Genomic DNA, 7,469 nt, shown 5'->3' on the forward strand with positions numbered 1-7,469 from the left:
CCTGCAAGCAGTTTTGGTGTTGTGTTGTTGTGTAACTCGGTCCTCAGCATATTGCACAGCGCTGGTCGACCATATAGTGAATATTATTTGAGACCATTATTAGTTCATTTACAAGGGGGATATGATTTGACCCCCCCAGCAGTATATACAAGATCTAACCTGATATACATTCTGCACACATAGCCATTATATATTTGACCATTTATAAACACCATTATACATCTATACATGTGTTATAAAGTAGTTATAAACACCATTACACCTTTATACACATGTTTTAAACAGCATTGGACATCTATTAATACCAACAGACTGCAGCAGCGCAGTGTCACAAGAACATTGATACTGGAAATGTGCCATTCAGATGATATTGTAATGAACTGTTATTAATAATCACCAAAACCCTCAACAATGCATTCATATAACGTTTATAAACTGACCCTTATCTGAAACGTGACCAAACCCTAACGACAGATTATCTACATTTTATTTTTGATCTCTGCATATTGACTGCAATCAGATAAGATCAGTAAAGGGAGTGGGGAAAGATGCTGATGCCTTACAAAAATATATATATATATATATATATATGCGTTGTAAATTCTTTCTATTTTGTTTTGTGCTCTCTGACCTAAATAATTTTTCAGGCGGTTGCAGCTTTCAGAAGCAGAGCCAGTGGTTTAACTACAAAGCAGATAGTTAGGAGGTACAGCGAAAAGGCAAAAACAACAGGAGAGAATGATACAAAACACACATGAAATGATGCAAAATGAAAGCTTCTAAAGCTGCAGGTGGTATATTCCTTTGAAGTGAATTGAGGATGGTGTTCTCACAACCTAGCACTCAGAGTATGCAAAGCACAAAAACAATCACACACAATGTGTTCCAGTTTTCACATTTGCAGGCAGCCTCAAATTGAAGTTAAGTCTTCGGTCATCCCAGGACTTTAAGGGGTTGGGATACCCTCTCTAAGATATAAAGCTGTCTGTGTTTAAACTCGCACTCTGAACAGCTTGACCTGTAACAGACCCATCTTTCACACAGCTGGAGGTATACATGACAACCACATGCATAGGAATGGATGGGGTTAAGCATTAAGAATTTACAATGAATGCATTCATAAAAGAAAAAAAAAACAGTGAAGTGAAACTACAGTTAGACAAAACATTTGCCTGCCTGACTTGTCTATTAAAATGGTAAAAAATTATTTTATATATATATATATATATATATATTATATATATATATATATATATATATATATATATATATATATATGTGTGTGTGTGTGTGTGTGTGTGTGTGCGTGCTTAGGCAATAATATCAATATCTATGTTTTTTGCCAACCTTTTCATTTTCGTTTAATAAACCAAAAAAAAAAAAAAAAAAAAACAGCCACTACAATTCTCAGTACTGCACAGGATGCATGATCTGTAAAGTAAGTCCCTGTCTATAATTAGAAGATTGAGGTTATAACTGGTACAGAGAGTAAGGGATGAGTTTTTGGGCTTTTTTTTTTTAATTGTTAACTCCCTGGTGACACGTTACATTCTCTTTTGCATCAGAACCCCCTCTCCCCAATTTCACATATATTGATTACCTATTTATGTATTTATGCATGTATGTATTGCCTATTTTAATATTGCTTATAATCATTTAGAGTGGTTCTGCGTTCTGCTCCAAAACTGAATTTAAATATTCTGCATTAGACTCCATCTAGCATTATCTCAGACTGCAGAATCCTAGTGGCCGGCTTCTTTCTGGTAATTCCTGATTTTAAAAAAAACCCACATGATTCTGTTATTTCAACGCTGCTAATGGTGAGGTCGGGAGAGCTGGAAGATCAGACCGCCTTTGCAATCAGATCTGAGCATCACCTAAAGAAACTCATTACAGTAATGCAAGTATTCAAACCTTTTTAATGAGAAGTTGGTCAACCCATTGGTGAGTAATAGACAAGGCGTTTCATCCTACTGTCTTGATATGATATATTAAATGGGTTTGTTCCTGCTGTGTGCAAACATTGCCTTAACATTTGGGCAGTCTCCTTTTGGCACTGTTTAAATTCCCTTACCATAGTTCTCTAACATATGGTAGGTGTAGCCGCAAGGGCTGATAAGGGGAGAGTTGTAAATGCACCAGCAAAATGTGCCCCCAATAGCTCCGTTCTGGGGTGGATGTATTGCTTGAAGCACTGTGGCGCTGTCAATGTGAATCTTGTTTCAAAGCTATCTCATTCATCCTTTTCTCCAAGTCAGTCAGGGAGGCTGAGAGATGTGTGGGAACGTGCAGGCAGCAGAGGGAGGTGGGGAGTGTTGATAGGACAGATCCAGCAGGAATGTTTAGCATCTGCTCTGGGGTTTTCAATCCTGTTGAAATTTTTTTTCTCTCTCTGTCATAACGACACTAATGCTATAATTGGGTTGTCTGGTGAGACAGAGAAGAGGCTTTTGTGCGCCGTCTCTTTCAATAGATCAGAGAAAGCATTCTCAAATGTTCTGCAAACGCTCAGAAATCGTGCAGTCATACTTAACTTGTGGGGTGAATTATCAAATTGTTTTCAAAGAGAAAGTAGCTTCAAACATTTGAACATTCATACAGTTTAACTTTTTTTTTTAACCTTCCGTCACTCTTTTAAAAGCTCTAAAAACACGAACGCAGATGAGTCCGGCTTTTTTGTATCGTGGTTAAGAAGCTTGCTTGCGATGCACGGGTCGCAGGTTTCAAAGTCACCTGTGTTTTGATTCCTCTTACACCTTTTATTGCGTGCAGTGAGTTTGCATGCTGTCCCTTTACTCTGACCCCTCAATGGGCCAGCCTCTGCGGTTTATTTAATTATTAATAACACAATGTTTTTGCATAATACTACATTGAGTGATTTTTTTTTTTTTTTTTTTTACTATAATATGGTACAAATTATACTTTTGTTTTCCAACTAATTGAAAATGAAAGAATATTCGTTTCAAGTTTTACAGTAAAATTCGAACATGATGTTCAGCCCTGCCCTCGTATTTAATAAAGCTTACAAGGGTGTCAAATAAATGAATAATTCAGAGTGAAAGGACAGTAGTATTTAGAGTTAACCCTTTTTAGGTTATTAAAATAGCCGCTGTACTCTCTTATACACAAGAAGAGATGATTGCCGGGTTGATCACAGAATGCTAGCGACTGATTTTCGAAAAGTTCAGAAAACAGGTTTGATCTCTTTGCTGTGGTGGAAAACCTTTTTTTTTTGTTGTTGTTGTTGTTTTTTTTCAATCCCACTGCACAACAACCCACATGAGACATGATTACCTTGCACAGCAGGAAGTGGGAAACTGTTGAGAAGGCATATTGCTGTTCTAGTTTGCTCGTATGCAGCCTTTAACAATCTTATTTATGCTTTTAAACATAACATGGCCACAAGCTGGTTCCTCCAAAACCACATTTTTGCAAATGTTCGGTGCATGTCGAAATAGAAACTTTAAAAAGAAGTCGTCTTTTCCAAGAAACTCCCATTTTAAAATTAGTGTTTTGAAGAGACAAATTAAAGCTGACAAAACAATGCCATCTCATGCACTTCTGTTTGTTTCAGCTGTGCAATTTTTAAGGAAACAGGTTTTCATTAAAAAGCATGCCTGGCACCTCACTAGATTGAAGACTCTTGTTTGCAGGTCGTGCTTTTAGGGACTGTGTAACGAGTGGAATTATTTTGTCATCTACAACCACTGTAACGTTTTCCAGTTTTGCTTTATCTAATTTTCTTAAAAATTGTAGAATGGGTTTCCAAGCCACATTTTCTGATATTGAATAATTGAGATCCTTTAAGACCTGACTTGACAAAGTTTGGGGATCAACCACAGTTTGTACATATTGTTTTGCTCAGATGTTATCAACAGCCTGCAATAAACTGTTTTTTTTTTTAAATAAAGAAGTAAAGGAAAGGGAGAAAGTCTTGAAAGTAAAACTTTGAGATTACGAGGGCTGGAATCTGTTCCTCTACTCAGCGCTCTGTTTCTTTGACCACAGGCCCACACTGACCCTGGCTGACCCTCAGTGAGAGTTTCCTTTGCCCATCGGTAGCCTGTCAGCTCTGCGTTGAAGGAGCCGCTGCAGCGCATACCTCCTGAGGAGTGCCCTGCCAGCTCCGGGGAGCGGGTGGTGCGAGTGTGGCCCGAGAGCAGCGTCTCATCCACTTCCAGTGGATTCTGATGAAGATCAGATTAATCCTCCGTCTGATGAGACGACTGACGCTGATGTACAAACCTGCTGGAGCCAAGTCTGTGAGCCAGGGCTGGTGGGAATAAGAGGGGGGGGGGGGGGGGTGGAAGAATAAGACTTGAACCCCTGTCAAGTATGAGAGCACTTTGTAGCCTTTATCCTGCATGCCTTGACAAGAACAAATAGACACTGGACTATTTTAGAGGTCTAAGCAAGTCCTTACAGCCTTCCTCAGCTGATCAGCCTCTTCTTTATTAACCTCACTAAATACAATACAAGTACAGTGTACAGGGTGTATCTGTCAGACAACCAGGTCTGTGTTCCACTAACAGCAGATCAAAAACAGATACCTTACAGTTCCATTAGGGGGCGCTGCAGGACTAGGGCAAGCAGGACAGGGAGCGTTATTGAGCTAATTATATATATATATATATATATATATATATATATATATATATATATATATATACATAATTAATATATAGCAGGTCATAAAAGTGCATTCTAACTAGATCAGGAACATAATGAAATACACACAGGTAATATGCAGCTCTTTTAACTCCTCGAACAGGTTAACGTTTGAAGGACAGGTGGTCTTATTCTTAGCTTCCCAGAGCTCAGTCTCGACCCATTCATCCAAATAACTCTGCCTTGTTTTTGTAACAAAACAACTAATAACAATTTCGGAGTGGAGGGGGCTATGAATAGCCCAGAACAAATGTGGTTCAAATGAAGGGATTAACTGCCTTGCTGAAAGACTAAGAGGTCACCACTGGTGGTCCTGCCTCTTCCAAGGTCAGTCTGTACAGACCCCCCCCCCCCCCCCCCACGCGGGGTACTCCAAAAAAGCAACTGCAATTAGCGCTGCTCCGGCTAACAAGGGCTTCAGTAAGCACCACTTGATTATTTTCTCATGTTTTTGAGCTATATATTTTTAAAAAGGGGGTTTATTTGATTATTTCTGTAAAACTAATGACCACACAGGAATTCAAACCCCTTCTCTCTCTCTCTCTCTCTCTCTCTCTCTCTCTCTCTCTCTCGAACGATTTTTAAAGTGGGGGTGCTGAAAGCCATTTGAACAAAACTGTACCCCCTGTATATGATGGAACCCATGCAAAGCCAAAGCACCCCTAGTTCCAGCGCCCTTATTAAAGGCGTCTCTCTCCCCACAAAATTGTATAAGAAAGTAACTTTGTTAGATACATGTTAATGTACGGCCTTTTCCCGATCACAGAACGGCGTGCATGTAATAATTATTAGCAAATGACGAAAATAGATACAAGTGCATAATGAGCCCGTATTTTGCATTAAAAAAATGTTTTCAGATATGCTTTATGATACAAACAGGATTATAATAAAGAAACCATTGTGATCCGTTTACTTCTGAAGGAAATCTCGAGTGAAGTTTATGTTATATGTTAATTGACACATTTGCATATCCGTTAGATATGTTGCGCTTGCTTTCAGGACAGGGAAGCTATAGCCACAAACCCTGTACAACTCTATAAATGCAGGTGACCAGGGCCGGTCCCAAACTTGCACTTGCTTGCAAACAGTAATTCGGGACGTGCAAATATTTCTGGTATCTCTGGTGTTGGCGCCACATGTTCTGATCCACATGTTCTGTTTATACAGTGTGATTGGGCATCAGTAAAAACGCAGCAGAAGCTTTTCATCGGGGTAGGTGCAGAAAGACGGGCCAATGTAAAACCGTACTGCATTTTGTGAGCCGTTGCTTGTTCTCCAGACCGCCCTACCACACCTCTTACAGGTTACCGTATTCAAACACTCTAATGTACCGTCTCCTCTTTAGTCGGGCTTAATGCGTACAACCTCTATTAAAATAGTTTGGTTACAGATCCTAGCAGCGCAATGGACATTGGGACTTAATAATAATAAGACACTTTAAGAGGGCGGTGCAGCTGGAGGGACACCTGTCCAAGCCAAGGCGTGCTCAGCGCCAGCATGTCCACTCTGTTGTTTTTCCCCTTTTCATTTTTTTTTTTTTTTTTTTGCAAACATTCCTCTCGGATTTTGCATGGAGTCTTTATTTCACCAGAGGTCTGATTCCTCACTTTGATCTCCTGCTTAAGTGCTGCCAAAAGATCCCTCCCTTTCTTTTTTCTGGTGAGTGAACTGACAGGACAATAAAGTGACCTAAATAACTACAGGCCTCGTGAAGAAGACACAGCTTCCACTAAAAACAGGCAGCACAGGGGAGAGACTTCAAAAACAAAAAGCCAGGTAGAAGAAGAGGCGCCCCCCCCCCCCCTACTGTCGTTCATCAAGGTCATGAACACTCCCAGCCAACCTCCTTAGTGAACATAACTGGACACAATAGCTTCTACAGTGTGAGCACTGGCTGCAGTTCTGTATCACAGTGTGAGCAGTGCTGGTTCAGGGCTGAGGGATGGCTGTATTGAACGCACTGCTCAACCCCCTGTACTTTTCCACCTGCTGCAGGTGACTCTCCCGTGCAACAGCCTTCTGCTCTGATCACCTGCGCTATTGTCAGCCCTCCCTGGACTGAAGCGTTGCACAACACAAAGCTATTTGAACTGGGCACATTTCCCATCAAAGCAATTTCACATTATGCCAGTCTGAAAGGTTTAGCCTTTCGACTTCAGCGGAGTTCATTCACTTCCAGAGCTTCATTCAGCACAGTGAAAAGCCCATTGCTTCCCTTTTTTATTTGATGTGCTTTCTGAATGACTCTCCGGCACTGCCTGTCCGAATAGCAGCCTGTCTATTAGGCTGAGGGTCTCACAGAGTTCTGTTTAACCCATGCACTTACTGTACTGAGGGTTCAACAGGAGGTCAGGACATTTTAAATAGCTGCTGAGATGGGTTTTAAGTCAATTGTAAAACTGGTATTTGAATTATTTAGAGCCACAGTGTCTGAAGTGGAGTAGAACGATGTTAGATGTATCTTTAGAGTAACAAAAAATTAATGTACAGTATATAACAGAAAAAACTATGATTTTCTGCTAAATACATTAATGTATTGCTGTGCCCCCCCCCCCCCCCCCCCCCCCCTGTGGTTTGTAAGCTGGGATCGCTCGTGCATGATCTTGGTTTTGTATGCTCCATGTCACTACAGTTGTTAAATATATCAGGAGTTTGCGTCCTCTCTTCGTTAGAGCCCTGCTTGCATATTTTGGTGGCAGTGGTATGTTTTGAAAAGAAATACAATTAGGCTTGCTATTGAGTCTCCTGGTTTAAGTGCAGAGACAGCTAGACACGGACGCCAGACGTTTGCATCATGCCCA

This window comes from Polyodon spathula, chromosome 27, assembly GCF_017654505.1.
Source record: "Polyodon spathula isolate WHYD16114869_AA chromosome 27, ASM1765450v1, whole genome shotgun sequence".
NCBI lineage: Eukaryota > Metazoa > Chordata > Actinopteri > Acipenseriformes > Polyodontidae > Polyodon > Polyodon spathula.